Consider the following 23,416-nt stretch of genomic DNA (forward strand, 5'->3'; position numbering starts at 1 on the left):
CAGAGCAGAGCAGGGAGCAAAAGTTTAGAGACAAAAGATGAATTGTAGCCATAGCAACATGAATGAACTTGAAAAAAAATTGTAATTAGTGAGAAAGGTAAGAAGCAGAATGAAATATATAACTCAATAACATTTATGAGAAAGTTCAAATACATGCATAAAAAACAACACCATTTTGCAAGAACACATACAAACAGAAGCACGTAAGTGCATATGTTTTCCATTCTGGGAAGGGGACCAGGAGTAGGGTGTACAGTCAAAGTTCCAGTGAGAAACAGATGGCACACCCAAATTAAGATAATTCAAGGTAGATTTGTTTACAAAGGTGTAGGTGGGTGTAGGGAAACCAACCACAAGAGGTAGTACAGAAACCCAGGGCTATTATTTTAACCCAGCCTGAAGGGAATGGTTAGTGGAACTTAAAGGGAGAAGACTTGTAAAGAGAGAGTTGCCAGGAAATCAGCAGTGGCTTTCAGCTGCTGAGGGACCCAGCTAGGCCTAAATGACCCCAAGGAAAGGAATCAGAGATACATTCCCTTGACTTCACTCTCCTCCCTCCCTTATCCTCCCTAGAGCTCCCCACTGGTCTACTCAACAGAGAGCCAAAGGGCAAGGGAGGCCATTGATGTCATTCATTCAAGTCTGTCTCTTAGACAGAAAGAAGAGTGAAGATGTGTGTGAAAAGAATGGGTCTGGAAAGACAAATGGCAGCTATGTGACTCGTGAGCTCTGAGGAGAAAGGGAACTCATCAATAAAACAAATAAACATAAACATGGAAGAGGGTGGGCCTTGAAAGAAAAAAGCAAATAAAGACATTTCCCTTTCTAGGAGTAACCCAGTGGTCAGCTGTAAAGGACACGAAAAATATGTTTCACCACATTCCTCATATCCTACATTGTGTATGTGTGTGTGTAACACAGGCAAATTTGTTTTGTCTGTTCACATTTGTGATACTTATTATAAAGTTGGTGAGTTAGCACACAAAGTACCAATGGTCTCCAATAAAAGTAATATTTGGAAACATAACCTTTGAATATGAAAGTTTTTGTTAGACTGAGAAACAGTTAAGTATATAGAATTTCTGAATCAAACTTTTATGGAATCCTTGCAGACCAGAAGCATCCCCATAGGACCCTAGTGCTTTAAGGCCAGAGCTTAAAAATTACTTTCTTGAATGAATGCATGGCTCTCTGTGATTATCTAACCCAAGTCATCAATCTCCATAATGTGTCCTCTCTTCCAGCTTCTGCCTTTGATTAATCCACATTTCTTCTAGTTTCTTTTATTACAGAGTATTAATGTTTAAAATACCATAGTCTATAAGAGTGCAATTAAGTGACCTCTGGAAAATTCCATTCCTTCCTCCACTTGAATGATGAATCTTCAGAGAATGACTTGACCATAGCGTGAGCAGAGGAGAGGCTTTTTTTCCTACTTTGTACCAGAGTTGGAAGTTAGAAGTGTCTCTTGTATGAAACACAGAAATTTGCTAAGTGAACCACAGTGAAATCTAGGCTTTGCGATCAGGAGTGACTCTCCATGGGGTCTGAAACAATGGTGAGGAGCCCCAAGGTAAGAAGGATTCCACCACGATGTTCCCTCAGACACTGGAGGGTGGGCACAGTGCTCAGTAAAATCAATAGATTGAAAAGTCTAGAGTCTGGCTTTGTTCATGGCTAGAGTTCGGCAGCGGACCAGTAAATGGTTCAGACAAACCAAACACACTGACTGAATATTCCATGAAGAGGTCCTGAGGCCTGGAAACCATACCACACAGACCTCAAGAGGAGTGATGTCTTTGCAAAGGGATGCCAGGTAGACCAGTAGTCCAGAGCTGGGCATTTTTGGAAGCAAACAGAGTGGGCTTTAGGGACAGAGCTACTCTGGACAGATTATATGTAAGAAATTCTAGGACTTCTGAGGCTAGAAGTGCAAGCCCGGGGCCCAAATAAAGATGGAAAGCAGGTTTTGGAGAAACCTGCTTCACGCTAGATTTGAATGAGCACCACTGCTGGATATTGGGAGAGTTGAGAAATATGGACTGAGGAAAGGTTTTCCTTGCTCACAAATCTATCCAGCTCAATTGATTGATTCATGGTTTCTGTGATTTTGTTTTCTACATTCTTCCCCCCCATCTTTGTAACTCTTAAAGTTTGTGTGTCTTTTTACCATAAGATGGGTATGGACAGGGAGGTGGAAAATCCCAGGGATCCTGCTGGTATGGTTATGGAAGGTACAACGGCAAGGAACCCAGGAAGATCTTGGAGTCTGGGGCCCTGAGAGCAAAAGGGCAAGTTTGAGCCTGACTGTGGAGGCAGTCAGGATCCTGAGAGGGTCCCACAGCTCATTCCCAAAGGGAAAGTAGGGTCCTTAGAAGGAATGCCCAAGCCCCGCCCCCCCAAGCTGGTCCTGACTTCTCTGGTTCTGCTCACTCACCAAGAGCAACTCAATCTGACATTTAAGTGCAGGTGTTGTATTCAGTGGAACCCTGGCTGTGAAATATTAGTGGGTCTTAACCTTGTCAAGGAGGTGGAGTTTCTGGAAGTCATAGCATACCTTGTGAGAAGCATGGAATATTCAAATATTTGCAGTAAATTTCTTGTGGGAAAAGCTCATGTCTGTATTGTGCCATTAAACCTAGCACAGTGCCTGGCACCTAGTACATGATAAATAAATGTTTGTGGAAAGAAGGAGGAAAAGAAAGAAGGAAGGGATGGAGGGAGAGAGAGTGGGAGGAAGGAGAGGACAGGTAATCAATTTAGCCAGAGGAAACATTCTCCAGATGTTATTTTCTAATCATATTTTAGAGATTTTCCTTTATTCACTCTTACGTTTAATCATCATATTAATTTATCAATACTTGCTAGCAAAAAAGTTGGCAGCAGGGAGGCAAAATTTTAAGAAAATTTTTGGAAGGACAAATATAAAACGGAGTAAATTCCAAGTTCCTCTGCAAATTAGGAGAAGATAGACTTTTATCACTTCATTTTTAGTAGTGGTCCCTTTTGACATAAGTCAAAACTGAGTGTTTTGTGGGCAAAGTTGGAGAACTGCTGCTCTGGTGGATAACTTGACAATTGCGTGATGCCACGGCTCAGTTTAAATCCACAGATATTTACTCAGTTCCCGTGCTGTGTAAGGGAGTGGTTGGAGGAGGTCAGTGAGAGGATGTGACCATCCACTGACCTGCCAGCTGCACCAGGGCAATGGGAGGCTCCTCACCCCCTCCCCTGTCCTTGGAATGTATGCTCTGACCACTGTTCCCACAGTGGGAGCTATTTCAAGGACACAGCCTAGAGAGAGTAGGGTGGTGTTGAGACCATCTAGAAGGTATAAGTGACTGATCCCCATTAAGACCTCTATATACACTTTAAGATTCTGCGGGGTGAATGTGGAGATCTGCTCATTTTGTGGAAACCAAGACAAGCCTCATAAGTAAGTTCCCTTGTGCTGGGCTGCACCCCGCAGGCCTACAAGCCTGCAGTCTCAAGACCAAAGAAAGGGCCGGGAGTCAGCGACGGAGACATCAATGGTTTATTGGACAGGGGTATCTTATACAAAAGGTCCTGGGGTGACACCCCACCATGCGTGGCAGACAGGACATGGCAGCAGTCTTTACTGCTTGGGGGATAAGGAGGCTACCATTTATAGGGGAGATTGACATCAGGTGGGCTCATCATTTACAGGCTTACTACTTAAGCCCTATAATTAAGAGGATTGGATAGTCATGTGGGTGAAGCAGGGGCTGGTCGAACAGGGGACGTACAGAGAGCAAAAAAACAGCCATTTTGAATAGCCTAACCACACACTTTGCTTAATAAATCTGCCACCTACCAATTTGGGGTGGTCTGCCTCTTTTTTCGGTCTCTCCTTGCCCTCTGTGTATGGGCAAGGAGAGACCGAAGAAATCAACAGGAGTTGTCTTGCTAGAGGTATGGGATTAATACTTTCCTTCCAAGAATAAGTCTAGAAGTGGAAGGCAGCATATGATTATTCTGGAGGTACATAGCATCCATCAGTTTTTCCATTTTTCCTTCCCTTCCTCCCTCCCTCCCCCCCTTCTTCCCTCCTTTCCTCCCTTCCTTCCTTCCTCCCTCCCTCCCTTCCTTCTATCCAATCATCCAGTCATTCATTTATTTAGTCATTCAATAGCAACTTATTTAGTTACAAGCATAATGCTAAGCTCCTGGATACAAATAATAATTAACCTGAACAAAGTAGGTGAAAGCTTGAGGCGATTCCGGAACAAGTGTACTCAATCTTGGCAGCACGTAGGAATCACTTGGGGAGCTTTAAAAGTGCTGATGTCTGGATCCCACCCCTAGAGGTTCTGATTTAGTTGCTGCGGGGAGGGGGTGAAGCCTGGGTATCACCTCCCATTTGAATGCTCTCCATTTGATTCTAATGTGCAGTCAAGGTTGAGACCCACTGCTGCAGTAGGATGAGTTTGAGTTTGCTGGACAGATAAGGGGAGAGAAGATCATCCAGGGATAAACATATACAGAGGCACAAGAAACCCTAGAGCAAGTTGCCTTCAAGGGATAACAAAGAGTAGACATAGATGGAGAAGAAAGGATGAGCTGGGGCACAGGAGAGAGGGACTGGGCTTCTGTAATAGGTGAGAACAAGGTGCGATGGGAGAGAGCTTGGGGTGGTTAATCCTCTAAGACGTGAGGATTTGGGAAGACTTCTTAGAGAAGTCTGGAGTTAACTCCCTCCCTTGAAGGACAGCTAGGACTTGACAGGTGGAGATGGGATGAAGTCTCTCCAGGTGGAAAAGGCAGAACAATTGGGATAAAGTTGTGATATGTATAGTGGGGGTGGAGCCTGGAATTCCCAGGCCAGAGAGAGGGAGTGACATGGTGAAAGAAGATTAAAGTTAGGTCACAGGCTGAGGATTTTGGATTTTACCCTTAAGACAATGCACAGGATAGCTAGTGGGAAGCAGCCCCATAGCACAGGGAGATCATCTCCGTGCTTTGTGTCCCCCTAGAGAGGTGGGATAGGGTGGGAGGCAGGGAGACGCAAGAGGGAGGGGACATGGGGATATATGTATATGTATAGCTGATTCACTTTGTTATACAGCAGAAACTAACACAACGTTGTAAAGCAACTATACTCCAATAAAGATGTTAAAAAATAAATTAATTAAAATTTTAAAAAAATACAATGGACAGCCATGGAACATTAGTCTTTGGAAGAGGGGAACGCCAAGATGAAGTTTGAGATTTAGAACTCTGAGGCAGCATAGGAAGAAGGCTGGCAGGTGGGAGAGCCTGAAATGAGGCTAATGGATAATTTCTAGGCAGTAGACTTTGTGTGTCTCCAACGTGGTTAATAGGCACATTATTTTAGTCTAAATGAGCGAGAGACATTTTCTTACCCTTTAAAACTCAGAAACTGATTTAAATGAGGAGTCATTTCAAAGATCAGTTTTGAAATTTTTGTTGGTAGAAAGCAGCTTGTGGGGTGGAGATGAGGGCGATAGAGTAGAAACAGGATTGGGTTTTTATGAAAAATCCTGTTGCCTGAAGAAATGGAGCAATTAACAGAGGATGAGCCCTGTCATTTCTCTGTTACCTGTTCCAGGAAGGCGGGGCCTCCAGAACACGCCTGTGCCCCCGCTGCTCAGTCCCTTTTGGGGCTGGGCATTGAGCAGACACCCCCAAACAGCTACCTGATCCCCCACAAATATCTCAAAATGGAAAACAAGAACCATTACAGATGGGACAATTTAGAGGAAGAAGAAAGGGGAAATGGGTCAGCCCTACCCCTGGGTCTGCGGGCACTGAGACCCCGTACCTGCAGATTAAGTCTTGCTTCTTCCTGAGCCATTCTAAGCAGGAAAGGGGCCCTTCAAAAATGTACACCCAAGTGGTGGGGACAGTGTCTGGAATTTAGCTGGTGAGAGCAGGGCTGACATTTTCTAGAAGGCACCTGTACAGATAAACTAGCTGTTAAAATCCTGAAATGCTTTCTTAGCAATTGGAAAGTTGTGTCTGCTGTCTAAATGCCCTTGAATTGCTTGGTTGCCTCACCCCATTCCCTGGGCTCCCTTTGGACACCCAGAGCTCTCCGTGGTCCAGGAACTAAATGATCAGTGTTCCTGGCACAGCAGGGGCTCCATGCTCCTAGTCTAGAATGTTACTGGTTCAGGTGCCTCACCTTACTGGTTGTGCACTATTTTGAGTATCACCCTATGTGTGTGAGTCCAGGTGTCTCTCCTGATATCTTTGGTTTTGCTCTCTAGTTCCTAGCTGGATGGGAGCCGTCTTTGAAGCCATGTTCTGACCCATGCCCAGCCTTCCCCTGGGAACCTGTGCTCTGCCCCATTCCCCACATCCCATCCTGCATCCCTGACTGCTGACTAGGATCTTACTTTGAGTTTAGTGGACCACCCTTCTCCAGCATCACTGCCAGATACACCTACTATGTACATACACCAATTCTGTGTTGTCACAGATCTAAAGAGTGGCAGGGGCCTCATTAGCACTGCCTCAGAGCTCCTTCCTTCCCCAGGTCTCCTGGTTGACTCTGCATCCAGGCCCTGCCTAAAATTGCCACATGCCCCAGTCAAGTGCCTCTGAGTGAGGACAAATGCAGTGTCCTACAGGACGGTCTCAGGTCTCTGCAGATCCTCCCTTAGTGTTGAGGATTGGCCCTTTGCTCGAGGTGGTTGGTGAAAATGGGAGAGGCTAAGGTTAGAGCCAAGGCCTTGGGTGGCTTATGTTGTCTTTACTATGGTCCAGGCATGACTGTAAGCACTTTGTAATTTAGTCCTCCTAACATTCCTATGATGTAGGTACTACTATTCCTATTTTACTCATGAGAAAACTGAGACACAGCGGGGTTCAGTAAATAGCCCAAGAACAAACTATTAAATGGTGGAGCCAGAATTTGAACCCAGTTAGTTTTTAGAGTCAATGCTCTTAATTATTATAATTGGCTGGTTGCAGCCAATATAAATTGGATTTCTGAGAAAGTTTGTGCTTTCCTGAGATGGCTTCTTTTCTTCTTCTGGCCAGTAATGCCGATGGGAGGTGTGAGGTACAGCCATCATCTTACGGCCTTGAGGTGACAAGTGCAAGGAGTGAAAGCCACACAATATGGATGATGAAGCCTGGGACAGTGATAACACCATGGGCTGCTGTATCACTTCACACAGCCTCCCCTGGGCTCTTTGTTATGGGGGAAAATAACTCTATTTCGTTAAGCCATTGTGGTTGGGTTTCTGTAGCCGAATGAAGAATCCTAACTGGTATACTAGCCCCAGCCTCTGGCAAGGAGGGCTCTTTATGGGCTCACTTATAACAGAAGCTTTTTCAGGACACAGCCTGCTTCAGGCTCATGTCCATATGGCTGGGAAGTGGCCCCTTAAGTGACCCAGCTGGAGCACTGCTTGTCCACACAGTGAGCTGAGAGGCTTCAGGCATCATCACAGCCTTTCCCGAGCTCACTCCACCCTAGATGTCAGTGATGGTGATGGAGAGGCTCACTTAGACCTCTCTGACATGGGCAGAAAGATTCCAGCTCCATTCTCTCTGCCTCCCTGGCTGTGAATGGAGGAGGAGAACTGTATGGTATGCCGAGGGCCCATTTGAGCAAGATGTAGATGACCAGAGAAGACTCAGGAACATTGGCCCTACAGAACCTTGGCTAGGAAAATAGAATAGCTCCAAACTCTGTCTCCCAGTTGCCTAGTGTGATGCTTAGTATATAGTGCTGCTCAGTATATTTTATTCATTCATTTTTAAAAACTTCATTGTAGAGGAGGGGGGAAGGCATTCATACATGGGCATGCTAAACAAAACAAAGCACAAAAAATGAAAGTATAAAATGCCTCCCACTTCTGATTCTTCTTCTCTTACTGTTGTCAAAATTTTCCTCTTTTCAGAAGTAACCTATGAATATATGTTTAATCAGATAGACTTGCTAGCCAAAAACCCAAATAATTGTGGCTCAGAAATTAAAAACATACAATGCCACATATCCCTGTTGGGTTGGTAGGGGACTCTGGTCCCAAAAGATGCCAGTCACTGTCCCAGTGAGAAAGAGATAAATGGAGGGCCTTCCACTGGCAATTAAATGCTCTAGTCTGCAACTGACATGCATCACTTTCACTCAAAACTCATTGGCCAGAATGAGTCACACAGCCCCTTCCAACTACAATGGAGCCAGGATGTCCAACCAATCATGTGTTCAGAAGGGGAGAGTGTTGGAGGAGGTCATCAAGAGAATGTGACTGCCAGTTGACATGAAAGCTGGATCTGGGCAGTTGGAGGCTTCTCACCCCCTCCCCTGTTTTTGGAATGTGTATTCCATTTGCCTTCCCTGTACAAGAAGCTGCCCAAGGACACAGCCTTGAGATAGTAAGTTGTTGTTGAGACCATCTGGATGGTACATGTGACTGAACCCACTTAAGACCTCTATATAAACTTTAAGATTCTGGTGGGCGGGTGCTGAGATCTACTTATCTTGTGGTGCCCAAGGCATGCCTTGTATGTATGTTCCGTGGATTATTAACCCTGCCACTTACCAAACTGTAGTGTCTACCTCATTCTTCAATCTCTGCTTGCCCTCCATTTATAGAAGCCAGTTTAAGATTATTCCCAGGAAGCTCTCAAGGATGTGAACTAAGAATTGGTAAGCCAGCCAGGAATCCAAAAAAATGGGCCTGGGGGAAGAGGTATCTGTGGGGGAAATCCTGAGTTAGATGCTTGTAGACTGCTGCATGAGTACAGGATGCCCTGAAAACATGAGCTACTTTAATGTGTTTTTTTGAGAAACTGTGCATAGTGCACTGTGACAAATAAAGGAAACAAATGGCTACTGCAATAGGTTGACCTCTACTGTGGGCAGTTCAGCTGGCCATCCATTCCTGACTAGAGGGTGAAGCTCAAGTTAGGAAGTTGGGAGAACAGCTGAAGTTAGAGAAGGATGTACAGTTGTCCACTACTCTGCTAGCTTCAGGACTAATAGACAAGGTGGGAGAGCAAAATAACAAGTTGGAGACCTTAGCTTGCCATTTTGCAAAGCTTCGAGGGCACAAGCTGTCATGGATTAAGGTCCGAGTACTTGTGACAAAGTGTGATTAAGATGTTAAGAAGTAGAAGCCCTGGGAAAGTGAGGAGAATTAAGGGGACGATGTTGTGGTGATTGTCAATGAAATGGACAGAGTTCCCCATGCCGTCCAGTCCCTAATACAAAGGAACATGTTAAATAGCAATTACCCTAGATTTCTGATAATAGAGAAATAGACTCCCAATATCCTAGGAGAAAACTTGCCTTCTTCCTTTGATACTTGAAGTTGTAAATCTTATCAAGTCTGAAATATACACAGCCCAGGAGATAATGAAAACACTACCCACAATTGCCTGAGATGGAAGGAAAAAAAGAGGTTATTTAAAATACATACGGCTATAGAAGTTCCCTTGCCCGAAATCAGTCCACAGCCTCCATAAGATTACTGGTAAAGGACAAATGCAAGTCTTTTTTTTTTTAAATATTTATTTATTTTATTTATTTATTTTTGGCTGCATTGGGTCTTCATTGCTGCACACGGGCTTTCTCTAGTTGTGGTGAGCGGGGACTACTCTTTGTTGCAGTGCACGGGCTTCTCATTGCCGTGGCTTCTCTTTGTTGCAGAGCATGGGCTCTAGACATGCGGGTTTCAGTAGTTGTGGCATGCAGGCTCAGTAGCTGTGGCAAATGTTGTGTTTGTATGCTTATGTATGTCTATGGGTATATGTTATATACATGTGATATTTTTCTACCTTCAGTGGTACTACCAAAATTAATTAGTAAAAGAGCTCTATTTTACTGGCTTAAAGAAAAATAAGCATTAATATCAATAGTGTACTTATGTAAAAATAAAACAATTTTCTTTCATCTGCTAAAAGGACAGAGGTTTTTTTGGACTATTTGTCTGTTCTTGATGGGATTGTGAAAGGTTTTTCTTTACCTTTTAAGTAATCTGCCTAGAAAACAAAGATTCTATGTTTTATCAAAACAATTTCTTGTGTTTCTTGTTGACTTTATCAGGTTTTTGATTACTTAAGAAAACTGCACCTTCTTTATTAAAAGAACCAAGATTTTTTATAACTATGTAACTTTCTATATTTGTTTTTGAAGTCTTTATTGTTTTGGTTAAATGGATGACTAAGTATTCTTTCACAGTGACCTCTGTAATCAACTGGTTTAAACCTTTTGATATTTTTGACAAACTTTCACAAAATCAAATTCTAAATGAAGTCTTGTTGACCTTTAACTAACTTTGGGATTTTTCCAGAGGGTCCCTGAAACATCTCAAAAGATGTGTTCTTTCTTTTCATAAAAGAGAGATATTAAATTAATTAGGCTTTGATACATTAAATTACATGGGAAGCATTGTCAAATAAGTGATACTAAACTTTCTTTAGGTTACTTTATGTAAATATAAATTCACCCAGCAGGGCTTAAATGATAGCTTGCAAAGCCTGTCCTCACTTAACACTGAAATGTCTCTAATGAGAAAAGCTGTCCTCCAAAATAGAATGGCCTTAGATATCATTATTGCCTCGCAAGGAGGCACTTGTGCCATTATCCAATTAAAACGTTGTGTGCTCATACCTGATGAGTCTGCTAATGTTCATCTTTATTAAATCACATAAAAACACACATGAGTACCCTGAGTGATCAGACCCCTCCCCCCAAGCTTAGGAGACTTAATAAGTTAGTGGTTCATATCATGGGGCTCTCGGTAAAAAAAAATATTACTTATTTTGGGAAGCATTATTTTCATCTGTGTTTTCTCTTACATGTGCCTATACTATTGCTGTGACATCTGCCTCCAATGCAGCCAGATAGCTACCAAAAAAGCCACCTCCATGATAGTAAAACCCCTTGCTGACTGCTCAGGGCACATTGCAGAAGAGGGGGCCTTATGAAATGGTAAGAGCTGGTCATGAGGTGTGGAGTGTTGGAAGAGGTCAACGAAAGGATGTGGGCTGGACCCAGGCAATTGGAGGTGCCTCACTCCCTCTCCCGTCCTTGGAATGTACATTCTGCTTGCCTTCCCCACCCCAGAAGCTGCCCAAGGACACAACCTTGAAACAGGAGGGTGTTGCTGAGACCATCTAGATGGAATATGTGACTGAACCCTGTTAAGTTCTCTATAAACACTTTAAGATTCTGGCAGGTGGGTGCTAAGATCTACTCGTTTTGTGGTGCCCAAGACAACCCTCATATGGAAGTCCCCTTGTTTATTAAACATGCCACCTACCAACCTGGAGTAACCTGCATCTTTCTTTGGCCTCTCCCTGCCCTCTGTGGATGGGGCTGGTTTCAGATTATACCTGGGCAGCTCCTGAGGTTGCAAACTAACAGAGAACCAGGATTCTCTGGTAAACAACATGACTGATTACCACGCACAGTTTCGCACTTAGCTTTTGATTTGTCTTGGAGTTTGGAAATATGTAAAGTATTGAGAACAGTGTCGATTTCCTGAAGAAGTGTTTCCTACTTTCATTTTTACCTATATCATTTGCATATAATAATATGTAATATAATATTTTTACCAATAGAGGCTTCTCATTTAACACAGTAGCTGTCTCTTGGATGAGAGAATGGAAGTTAAGTCCTGCATATTGTGTCTCTGGTGCTACAGGGAGTGAAGAGGAAGGGGAGGCTGTAACTTAGGAACTCAGTAGATACAAAGCACTGCAGAGAAAGTCTAGCCAGTTGAGGGACAAAAGATGTGGGCATCAGAGTTTCTGGCAAATTTCCCGCACAGTGCTGAGCCTCAGGACCCGATGCCAGCTCTGCATTTGATGGCCTTCTGGGTCCACATGATGATGAGCACTACTGGGCTGACTTGTGTTTTTTGCCTGGGAAAGGACAGAAGTTGGCGAGCCAGCAAACCCTGCTGCCTCTTGGATCAGGTTCCTGCAACTGTGCAGGACAACCACACAGAGCCCTTTAAAAGGCACTTGTGATGATTAATTAAATCTGACAGGTTTTTTAAAAAACACTAACTGGAGATCTCAATCTTATATCCCATCTATTTTTTTTCCTGCTTCTAAAGGTTAACAGCAAACTTAACTCCTTGCTTGGCACCAGAACTGTATTTGTAATGAACATCCCAAGAGAACATTCTTTTCTCTCCCTTTGAATGCATCTACTTCACCTACTTTGATGATGAGGGGATTACCTGCAGGCAGCAACCTGTCATTGCCTGGTAGAGCTTAAACCACCTCCCAGCCTCCACAGAACCTCTGGAGCTAAAACGTATTCAGGCATCCGATGGCAAAGACACTGCCACTTCAGCTCAGGATGGCCCTTGTCGTCAGAATATGACTAACTCGGGGGGTTACACAAAAGTTCTTGAACAGAGAGGCTCCTAAGCCACCAGTGTTTTATGTTTGTTTGTTTTTGGTTTTTAAATATTTATTTTATTGAAGTCTAGTAGATTTACAATGTTGTGTTAATTTCTACTGTACAGCAAATGATTCAGTTATACACACATATACATACATACATACATACATATATATATATATAAATGCATTCTTTTTCATATTCTTTTCCATTATGGTTTATCACAGGATATTGAATACAGTTCTCTGTGCTATGCAGTAGGACCTTGTTGTTTATCCATCTTATACATAATAGTTTGCATCTACTAATCCCAAACTCCCAATCCATCTCTCCCCTACTTCCCCTCCCTAAATGCCCCCTTGGGTTTAGATTAATTTCTAAAAGGTATTTGGTGATACAGAATAACATATTGATGGAAAACTCACAACACACTTCAAAAACCCTACAAATTAAATTGAGTGTTATTTATTTATATTGAAGTAGAGTTGATTTACAGTGTTGTGGCAATCTCTGCTATACAGCAAAGCAACTCAGTTATACCCATATAGACATTCTTAAATATTCTTTTCCATTATGGTTTATCACAGGATATAGGATATAGTTCTACCAACCCCAAACTCCCAGTCCATCCCTCTGCCTCTCCCCTCCCCCATGGCAACCACAAATCTGTTCTCTATGTCTGTGTGTCTGTTTCATTTGTGCCATATTTTAGATTTCACATATAAGTGATATCATATGGTGATATCCTATTTGTCCCTAAGCCACCAATGTTTGATGGCAGGAATGGCTTTGGGACAAATCATTGGTGGGGCATGCCTGGAGAAGAGGTCAGGGATAAAATGACCTAAGAACCAGACTATTTCTACACTGGATTCAGCCTTCCACCTCCCACCGGTGAAGGGATTGTTACTGAAAGGCTCGTCTGAATCAGGAGATTAGCAACTTTATAAAGAATTACCTCCCCTGATCCCCAGGTTAATTCTGAATGGTCAGCCTGATACTACATAGGCCAGTGCTGAGATTGTCGGTTTTCTTGGGGAAGTCAACCACACTCATGTGACTTGTAAGCAGCAGACCTGGGGCTCAAACCAGGGTCTTCTGACTCCTTGTGCAACGTTTTCTCCACTCCCCCGTATGGATGCAGACCCAACTTCCCCAAGGCCTCCTCCAGATGTGTGAGTTTATACCCCATCTCTCTGCTGGGACGCATTGCAAGGTCTGCTCTTGCTTGTAAGAACTCCTGCCGTTCCTTCCACCAACCCCCAAACACCTATCCCCCAAACTTATCAGTCCAGGATGCATTCTCCCAAGACCTTGTTCTCTAAATCTAAATGGACCATCGGGATTTTAAAGCCCCTAAAGTAACAATTATCGCGGAGCAGGGAGATGGGCACGACGCCCTCTAGTGGGGGGATTAGATTCTTCAGGGAGAGACATGCAGATTGAAGAAATGTAATCAGAACAGTTATTGCTTTGTCTTGCTTTTCGTCATGATGTTCTACTCACTTTGAAATCCCAAATAACTGTAAAGAAGGCCATGAGATTTTTACGTTTGTCAAAAGAGGGATTGCATTTGGAAATAGTGAAAAATGTGGATATAACTATCATTAAGGTTTGCATGACTCTCATTGATGTCTATATTTTAAAGAAGGACTCTTGGAGACATGCGCCAAACTCCTTAAAATAAACCTCTAAAATGGGACCTTGGGCTCCATCTGGGACATCCTTTTGTCAGACCCAGGTCTTTAGATAGAGGTGTTCTAACTCCAGCTTTCTCATCAACAGACTGCAAAGCCTTTACAAGGAGGGCCAGTTCTGCAAATGTGGCATGCCCCTTGTCTTTTATCTTCTTTCTTAACAGGAATTTTCAGAGCCACAAGATCCCAGTGGTTGCAGGAAGCTGAAAAAATCAAGAAGACTCAGAAAATATTCTGAAAGAAACATATGTGTGTCAGGATAATAGTGAGAAAGATGTGTTTCCATCCACACCCTTTCCTGAGGACCCTCTCCTGCCTCTGGACAGGAGACCTCTGTTGCCTCAAGGAAGGGGCATCCCAGAAGATAGAAAACAAAGGGCATCAAATTTCTGGCTTTTAAGTGAAATAAACAAATGAAAAACTACTGTCCACTCCTAAGGGAAGAAGATTTAGTAGAATCACTACCAAAGGTAGTGTTTTCCGGAAAAGAGTTTAAGATATCTTTGGGTTGCAAGAGAAGGAAGAGTTGGAAATGAAGTGAGAGGGACAGGTAATGCCATTCTGAGATTTACTTCAAGGAAGGGGCTGTGTTATGAGTTGAATTTTTCTCCCCAAACGATATGAAGTCCTAACCCCTCAGAACCTGTGAATAAGGTCTTTATAGATGAAATCAAGTTAAGATGAGGTCATACTAGATCCAGTGACTGGTGTCCCTATAAAAAGAGGAGATCTGGGCATAGAGACATGAACAGACAGAGGGGAGAAGGCCATGTGAAGGCAAAGGCAGAGATTTAGGTGACGTATCTATAAGCCACAGAATACCAGTGATTGCCAGCAAATACCAGAAACTAGAAGAGCAAGGAAGATCCTCCTCTAGCACCTTCAGAGAGAGCATGGCCCTCCTGATGCCTTGATTTCAGACTTCTAGCCTCCAAACCTGTTTCTGTTGTTATAAGCCACCCAGTTTGTGTTAATTTGTTACAGCAGCCCTCAGAAACTATTACATGCTGTACAGCACAATTCCCAGAGGAATTTAGGGATCTGAGAGTAGAGAGATACCCAGGGAGCAGCATCCTTGCACCACTATGGCATGGGAGGAGGCTGTCAAGGTCAGAGAGACCACAGGAGTTTTCAGTGGAGTGTGGGAAGGAATATGAATTTCCTGAGTCCTTGAAAAGGGAGTTAGCCAAAAGCACTGGTCATGATGGGGTTTGCATCAGCTGATGTTGGATGGGACCCTGTGCTGGGGACCAGAGAGGAATACAGATACATCAGCAGATTCCTACATGGGTGGACAACCCATAAGGACTTAAATGACATCACTGTTCTTCACCTAAGTTCAGAAATAATTGACGGATTGACACAGAAGTCAGGCAGTTCTAAATCCAAATATCATCTTTATACGTGAGACAGGCAAGATAGGAAGATGTTGCTGATTTGAGTGGAAATTAAGGGCCTACTAGTACTGCACGCTAGTGTTCAGTGGACTAATTCATTCACAGAAGTCATAGGCCACTGCTGCCCTTCCTTGGGAGGGGCAGAGTGAAATGGGTTCTTTCTGCAGACAGATCCCCCAAAAGGGAGGTACTGGGAGGGAAAGGCCTAGCTCCTTCTCTTAGATACCTCACAGAGGGCTGAGGGAAGGATCTTGGGGTCTACAAACATCTCCCCACCTAGATACAAGGACTGGGGAATATGAACTCTTTCCTTCCTCCTATCCAGGATCAATGCTATGATACTGTGTGAGGCTCCCTAAACTGTGATGTTACTCCTGGGAAAAGAAAGTGGATGGGGATATCCGGAACTGTTTGAGTTTAAACCTGAAAGGCTAAATTTATATAAAATTGACTAAGATTTCATTTTCTGCCTTCAAACAGAATGGAGCTTCTAGAATTTAAGTTGAGTTGTAGCAAAATAAAGTCACATTTCTTGCAGACCTCAGTTCTGTGAACTAGATACATAGCCACTGCATAAGCAAATGGAGAGCTACACTGGGGATATTTGGAGGATACATAAATCACGAACTGTGACCATCTGGGTATGGTCCACATGGGGCTGCAGTCATTCTGTTGTCCCGGAACCCTTGGAGGCCAGGGCTTTCCCTTCCCTGAGTGCTACAGTGGAGACCCTGCATGTGCTTGTCCCCCTGGTTCCTAGTGGTCCCTGAGGAAGTTTTCAGGCTGTCAAAACACTCTGCTAATTGATGTCAGTAGCAGCCCAGAGGAGTAGGAAGCCCCACATGTATCACCTCCACTTTCTACCTAATGCCAAAATGTCAGTGTAGGAGTTGGGACTTACCCAAGGCCATACAGTTGGCCAGGGGCCAGCCTGGGACTTGAATTCAGGTCTTTGCATACTCAAGAGAACCAATCTGCCTTTATAGAGCAAGGCTGTTCTCTAGTTCAGCCTTTTATAACTCCCCCCACACTCCCTGCCCACATTAATGCCAGAATAGGGAGAAGCAACCTACTTGTAAATGGCATTGATGCAACCAGAGAGATCTTCTCCAGAAGCAGGTGACAAGCAGGCTCTTGCAGTAGAGCCTTGGCAGGAAATCACAGAAGATTGTGTCCATTCCTATTTCTCCCTGCCTCCATGGGGAACTTTGATTCTTCCATTCTGTAGTCTTTCCCTTTGGTCCTAACCAGTTTGTCCCTGCTCCACATGAGCACATGACTGTTAGGATGTGTGTCACATGTGTTAGGAGTCCCCAGGGGCTGGTGCCATTCTGCACATTCATCTACACCCACCGTCCGCCTCTGCATGTGATGCTGTTGCTGACCCAGAAAGGGAAATGCTCTTTTTAGATTCCACAAGCCAGCCGGAGCAGATGTGCAGGAGTTAGGCAAGAGTTCACATCATTTGCAAAAGTGACAACTTTTTTCTCCCAGAGAGACACAAAAGAGCCCAACAGAGTCTTTTATCTTTCGTTTGTTTTTGAAATAAACTCTGACTTTCATATGACATTTATTTGTCTCATACCAGAAGCCTGGTTTAACCTATTAATTTGTTTATGCTTCTGATACATCTTAACTAGCATTTAACCATAGATACTCAAGGGGATCCTTTGCTTGAATGCATGCAATGCTCCTTCTCTACACATTCAGGTTCTCACCCCTGCCTTCACAGAACAGAATATGAGGGCCATGTCAGGTACTAGAAAGGAGAGAGAAACAGCACCACCAGAGTCTGTGTCATCGGGGGATTCCCAGTCTGGAGCACAAGTAACTACATCTATTAATGTCCCCCAGATGGCAAAAAAAGAGTCATGTCATTCCGTCTAAGGACACATGTATTTCCTTAGACAGCTTTTTCCAAACAGAGCTGAGGCATCAGACTCCGAAAGCAAGATGAAGCCCCAATAGAAAGATTTGACAGCTAACACTGAACCTTCATTACTTCCGGTTTATTTCATTTACCCAAGGGAATAAGAAATAACAAACATTTAAAAACTTTTTTCTAGATTTTTTAATGCATAGCATTTTTATTAGTACATAGTTAAAATCACAACATATGTTCAAAACGTCATCGTCTGCTTTTATTACTTAGCTAGATGCATTTGTAAGTGCTTTCCACATTTACTGGTCCTCATAACTTCCTTTTAAAAGTTGATTGTTGGATTATTAGGTTGTCTCCAAGTTTTGATGAGAATAAATGAAATTATGGAAGACGGCTTTGTGCATAAAAGTTATTGTTCTCTGGATTTGCCTTTTCATTTTGCACCTGTAGATTTTCAATATGTAGGAGTATTGTCTTTTAGATTGCCAAATCTACCAATCTATTCTTTTATCATTTCTGCTCTCGGAGCCCATCAGCACTACTCTGAGGGTCCTAAAGCCACCTGAGGCACAGCGACAAATGGAAAATATAAGCCATCTCATTTTAATTTACCTGGTCGTTGGTTGCTAAAGCCATCTGTAAGTATGTTTGCTGGCAGAAGTTCCTGTATGGTTCTGGAATATGCTTGTCTCTTATCTTGACTTTCTGATAATTTTGTGAGTTATGCCCTGATCAGGAAATGAGTTATTGATGTTTTGCTCAACCTCCTTGTTCCTGGGGCACCGAGGGAGCATCCAACCATTTTTGGACCATCTCTCTGCTTGTTTTTTTTTTTTTTTTTTTTTTGGTGGTATGAGGGCATCTCACTGTTGTGGCCTCTCCCGTTTCAGAGCACAGGCTCTGGACACGCAGGCTTAGCGGCCATGGCTCACGGTCCCAGCCGCTCCATGGCATGTGGGATCCTCCTGGACCGGGGCACGAACCCGTGTCCCCTGCATCGGCAGGCGGACTCTCAGCCACTGCGCCCCCAGGGAAGCCCCTCTCTGCTTGTTTTTTCATCACTCTTTCCCATCTCCCTCCCTACGTCTCGTGGCACTTTCCAGTTGCCTTTCCTGGATGCCCTTCATAACTCCCTTTATACATTTGCTCTCCAAGGTGCTATTTCTAGCAGGAGATTTTAAGGGGCACCAAGCCAGGTGGATGTTTTTATTCTGAACTGTGTTAGGACATTGCTGCAGGGATTATAGGAGTGTCAAGCCATTTGCTGACATAACATTCTCTTGACCCACGAAGGAAAACAGACTTCCCCAACCAGGATAATTGCTGTGTTGTATTTCCTGTGGGAAGTGTTCCCCAAAGTTGCACCTCGTAGGGGTAGGGCATGTCTGATATGGTCATTGTCCTGCTTACAATTCTCTGGGCTCCCTTTGGCTAAGGGATAAAATTGAAACCCTCCCATTTGACATAGAAAGCTCTCCAGGTTGGGGCCCAGCTAGTCTTCTAAGCCCTGCCTCATGCTTCCGCTCCCCTTCTGTTCTACACCCGGCAGCTCCAGCGCGTGGACCACCCTCTCATCAAGCCTCACTTTCTCACCCCTTTGTTTCTGTGCTCCTGATGACCCCTCTGCCTGGGCTATTCTCCCCCAACCCGTGGAAGCTTTACTTCCTCTTGCAAAGGCACATCTCATGGTATACTTGGTTATTTAGGTCTTTTTTCTTTACTAGATCATGATATTCATGGGGGTAGAGGCCCTGCCTTCCATAATCTATAGCATTAGTGGTAGCCCAAGGCTTGGCTCAGTATGGGTGATCAGCAAATGTTTGTTGAGTGAATACTAAAACTGTAATAATGTAAAGGAAGGAGGAAGGCTCTGTAGAAAATAAACACATAATTTATACAGTGAAATCGGGAATAATCTTGTAGGAGGTACATATAAGTTTGCTGTGAGTTATCAAGCATTTTTGAGTACATTTGTGCGTGTACTGCTAGAGTTCTAAAGGGAGGAGACAATGTTTGCCCTGATACTTACAGAGCCTTGAAATGGGATTAGGAAAGACAACATAGCAGGCAGCTAGCTGATTCTTTCAAATTCTTTCTCATCATCAATGCCTAACACGACAGTTTATTTAACTAGGCTCTAGGGAAAGGCCACCACTGGGATTTAAGCTCTTCCAGTGTCTGACCTTCTATATGCATGGTCATCTTACCATGAGAGACTCACTTTGGCAACCGAGGCTCTTCAAGACTAGCTCAAAATAGCCACAGATATTTGCATAGTGCCGACAGATACACAATTTGATCTTCAGAAAAACTCTGGGAGGTTGGAAGCGCATGTTTTGTTATTATTTTCATGTCCATTTTATGAATGGGAAAACATACTTGGCAATGTCAAGCAACTTGCTGAAAGACATACAGCTAAGAGGGGTAAAATCAAGATCTGAACTTGAGTCTCTCTGACTCCAGACCTATCTGCTATCTAACAGTGATTAAGAGATAGCCAAGAGAAAGAAGAATCTCCATCCGTATGTTCATATCCATTTTAAAATGTACTCAATTCTTTGACCAATAGATATTTGTAACCACATCTGAGTCAACTTCAGTACTATTTGTCCCTCTTGTAGTAGGCAAGGAATTTTCATTTCATACATCAACAGTCAGCTGCATGGATTCCACCAGGGCAATGCAAGCCATTAACAAGACTCAAAATTATTTTAAGATGCAGGAAGAACGTCATTTCCTTATGAATTTTCTATCTTTTGGTTCCTGAACAAAAAAGTTAAATGAGATTCTCTATTTTTTTTTAAGGGCATTGTAGTAGATTAGTAGTATCCCTTAAAAAGATATGTTCAGGTCCTCACTCCCAGTACCTATGAATGTGGCCTCATTTGGAAATATGGTCTTGGCATAGATTGTTAAATTAAGGATCTTGGGATGAGATTATCCTGGATTTAGGGTGTGCCCTAAATCCAATGACTGGTGTCATTATAAAAGAAAGGAGAGGGGGATTTGAGACACAGAGCGACACAGTGGGGAGGTGGGGGGGGTGGGGTGGGGGGGTGGGGAAGACCATGTGAATTCAGAGGCAGAGATTGGAATTATGGTGCCACAAGCCAAGCAACATCTGGCTCTACCAGAAGCTGGAAGAAGCAAGATATAATCCTCCCCTAGAGCATCAGAGAGAGCATGGCCCTGCCAACACCTTGATTTTAGACTTTTGTTTTCCAAAACTGTGAGAGAATGCGTTCCTGCTGTTTGGAGCCACCAAGTTTGTGGCAATTCACTACGGCAGCCCTAGAAACTAACACAGATTCTGCTCCCAGGAAATGGGGTGTTGCTGTAGCAAACACCTACAGATGTGGAAGTGGCTTTGGCGATGGGTAATGAGCAGAGGCTGGAAGAATTGAGGGAAGCATGGTAGAAAGCCCTAGATGGCTTGAATACCTGTTGCACTGGGTTTGCATTTGGGAGCTGCTGAAAACCTCAACGGGTCCCCACCATTGCCCTCGGTGGATAGGATGCTTCCCAAGTTGGCGAATCACTCCGCTCCTGGAAGGCCAGCCTGTGGCCCTGTGCCTTGTGTTCAGCACCCTCCTGATCATGAGAACCTTGCAAGGTGCCTGCTCAGCAGGAGCCTCTGCCCCCTGCCAGCCAGGAAACTGAGTGCAGAGGTGTCCTCTCCTGGTGGCACCTAAAGAAGTTGACTCCTCCAGGCCAGAGGCAGAATGGAACTCATGATGAGTGTGGTGGAGACTCTGCTCCTCGGGTGAAGAATGTCTGGAAAGACTCGGCTCACCCAGTGGGTGCAGGAATGTGCACCTCTTCTGAGCACGAGGCATCGGGTTCAGGGAGAGATCCTAAGTGCAGGCTTTGGAGCCAAACAGAGATGGGAGTAAACCCTGGTTCCACTGCTTAGTGACTCCACGACTGTGGGCAAGTCATGGAACCTCACTGAATGTCCTTGTCACCATCTGCAAATGGGGATTATCACAGCCACCTTACATGGTTATTGTGAGGATTAAATGAGACACCAGAGGTTACAACATGGTAAGGAGCCTAATCCAGAGCCTGGCATTCAGTGGGCACTAAATGAATGGTTAGTCCCCCTTCTCTTCTTTGAGTGGGGGCTATTTTATTTAAATAATTTTTCTCTTTATATATATTTTTAGCAATCATACATTTATTTCTGACCGTATAATAATCATATTAGATATAAATGATCTAAATACTCCCACTAAAAATATATAAAGCAAGACCTAACTTTATTCTGTATACAACAAGCACATTAAATATATAGACACAAAGGTTAAGAGTAAAGTGATGAAAGAATATATAACAAGCTAACATTAATCAAAATTGTGCTAACATATCTATATTAATATGAGATAAAATAGGCTTTAGAACAAAGGCTATTGTCCTGGATAAAGAAGGTCATTTTATAATAATAAAGGGCTCAATTCACCAAGAGAACATAAGATTCCTAAATATTTATGTATCTAATAAGAAGACTTCAAAATACGTGAAGAAAATCTAACAGAATTGCAAAGAATTAGTGATTTCAATATCCCTCTTTAATAATTGATAAAATAGAAAATCAGTAAATAGGTAGAAGTAAATATATGGAAAATTTGAACAACATTGAAACCACTGTCATATATTTTTAGTTTATTTTTAACGATAAAGCCTCTTTGAGTTGGGGCTATTTTAAGTGGAGTTCCAGTTGACGAGTATTAATTGAGTTTCTACTCTGTGTTGTGCATGTGCTATTGCAGGGAACACAAAGATGAATCCAATGAAAAAGTCCTTGTCCTCACGAAGGTCACAATGTAGGAGGAGAAATAGACATGTAAACATAATTGTGGTACCAGAGAAAGGCCACACTAGTTGTTTCACTGGACAAAGTTTACAGAACACAGTATTATAGGATAATTACAGGGATAATTCTCTCCCCCTCTCTAGGGGTGAATAATCAAAAGGTGCCATTTGAGAGAGAAAAGGAGCTTCCCTTTAGTCTATTTAAGCAGACTTAGTCTGCTCAGGCTGCTATAACCAAATACCATAGACTGTGTGGGTTAAACAGAGAGAACATTTATTTCTCACATTTCTGGAGGCTGGGAAGTCCAAGGTCAAGGTGCTGGCAGATTTGGTTCCTGGTGAGGGCCTCCTTCCTAGTTTGTAGATGGCTGGCTGCCTTCTAACTGTGTCCTCACATGGGTGAGAGAGAGAGAATGCTCTGGTCTCTCTTTGTCTTCTTTTAAGGGCACTAATCCCATCATGGAGGCCCCACTCTCATGATCTCATCTAACCCTAGTTACCTCCCATAGGACCCACCTCCAAATACTATCAAATTGGGAGGTAGGGCTTCAACATATGAGTTTTGGGGAGACAAAAACTATCAGTCCATAACACAGATGGACCAAGGGGAGAGGACACTTGGGAAAAGGTCTGAAATCCTGCATTGGTGTATTGGGGGGTCTGTTAAGTAGCCCTGGGTGAATGAAGGGTAAACTTTCAGTTGCAGAGCAGGGAAGATGATGTTGAGGTAGCAGAGCCAAAATACAAAGTCCCAGTACATCATGTTGAGGTGTTCTGAAATTCCACTGAAAGGCGCTGGGTGGGGGGCACTGAGGACTTGTAAAGAAGAATGCTGTGATGGAGATGCTTTTAAGGAACCACTCTAGCTACTGAGAGGAGGATGGATCAGAGGGAATGAGGGTGGAAAAAGGGAGACAGTGACTCCTCTGTGGCCATGGCTCAAGGAAGAGCTAGTAGCCAGCTAATGGCCTGGATCAAAGTAGAAGGTCCCTCTCATATGTCCCCCAAACAGTGTTTTCTCCAATCTCCCTTCAAGGTATGTGAAGACCTTCCAGTTGGAGTCACTGGGGGACTGGGTTTTAATTGCCTGGGGGAAGATAAAATTGGTACCAACTTGTTTACTGATTAATCCAATACTATCGCCCAAGGCCACTTGGTGCCAATTACTCAACTTCTCTAAGGCCACCTAGAAAATGAGGTGATACCGTTACTGGGAGATTGAGTGGGATGACATATACATCATGCCCAGCAGAGAGCTGTGGCACCAGTAAGT

This window comes from Lagenorhynchus albirostris, chromosome 1 (genome assembly GCF_949774975.1).
Source record: "Lagenorhynchus albirostris chromosome 1, mLagAlb1.1, whole genome shotgun sequence".
NCBI classification, from domain to species: Eukaryota; Metazoa; Chordata; class Mammalia; order Artiodactyla; family Delphinidae; genus Lagenorhynchus; species Lagenorhynchus albirostris.